Below are 1,321 nucleotides of genomic sequence, written 5' to 3'. Positions count from 1 at the left end.
GAGATGTGCAGGAGGCAGCTGATCGATGTTTCTCTCTCATCGATGTTTCTAACTCTCTGTCCCTCTCCCTTCCTCTCTGTAAAAGATCAATAAAATACATATAAAAAAGATAAATATTCATTTACCGTACAGTTAAGGCTGACGCTCTATCCACTGAGTCAAGGCGGGCAGGGCAACATGTGGCCCCTTTTCACCCACAATGCAAGGCTTATGTATTTACACCTTTTATGTTATCCTATTGCATTCCATTTCATTTTATTCACCGATGTCTCCCCCAATAAATTCAATTCCGAAAAAGAAAAAAAAAATGAAAAGAAACAAGAAGAGAAAATGATTTCTCCATTGTTGCCCTGTGAATACTCGCCGGGTTTAGGGTTTTAGACTCCCCCGGATTGAGGTTTTAAGGGTCTCGGGCCCCAAAAAGTGTTCCGGGTACGTCCTCTCGGTCCTCTGTCAGGCCCCCCCCCCCAAAAAAAAACTTTTCCAGTCCCCCTTCCTCTGCCAGGCCGCGCGTGCGCGGGGCCTTCCTGGGGAAACCCCAGGTGGTGGACGCCCCGCCGGCCGCCCACCACGGGGCCCCGGCCACCCGTGCCCCCTGCCACCCTCCTCCCCCAAAAGACACACACAGCGGGCGGCGGCGGGGCGCTTGCCCTGGCCGGGCCCACGGCCCCGGAGCTGCACCACTGACGTTCTCGCTGGTGTTCGCGCGCCACCTGGCGGCCGTTTTTATATGGTGTTTCCCTTGCTGCTGGGTGGCTGGCTGGCTGGGCCCTGAAACTCAGTTCATTCTAGAAACCTCTTGCTACTCGGGTGCCACTGGTGGGCCCGGTGTGCGAGTGTGTGTGTGTGTGTGTGTGTGTGTGTGTGTGAGTGTGTCTGTGTGGGGGGGGGGGGGGAGAGGAGAGGGAGGGACCCCGAGATAAACTCCCCTGTCTTCCTGTTTCTAAAAGGAAGGGCGCTAGTCAGAGCCACTACAGATCCTTTGGGTTTTCAGGTCAATGGACTGGCCTGGCCCGCATACCCCCGTGTCCTGTCCTGCCAGGCTTTCTTGCAGAAATACCTACACCCGAAGAGTTCTTCACCTTTGTTCAAAAAAAACCACACAAAAAACAGAGAAAGAAAGAAAAAGAAATAAAATGACATAAACAAAGGAGCAAACGGACCCCAGGCCCTCCCCATCCCCTGCAAGCCCCCAGCCAACAAACAGAACTCCAGCTGCTCTCCTCCTACCGCATGCCCTTGCCAGAGTCGCTCACTGTCTTAGAAATACGTTGGGGGCCGCTCAGTGACTGACTCCTGTCTCTCCCCCCCCCCTCCCCAC

Source organism: Myotis nattereri (genome assembly GCF_964212035.1).
Source record: "Myotis nattereri genome assembly, contig: HAP1_SCAFFOLD_88, whole genome shotgun sequence".
NCBI classification, from domain to species: Eukaryota; Metazoa; Chordata; class Mammalia; order Chiroptera; family Vespertilionidae; genus Myotis; species Myotis nattereri.
The sequence above is the reverse complement of the archived record's forward strand: the minus strand, read 5'-3'. Positions refer to the sequence as shown.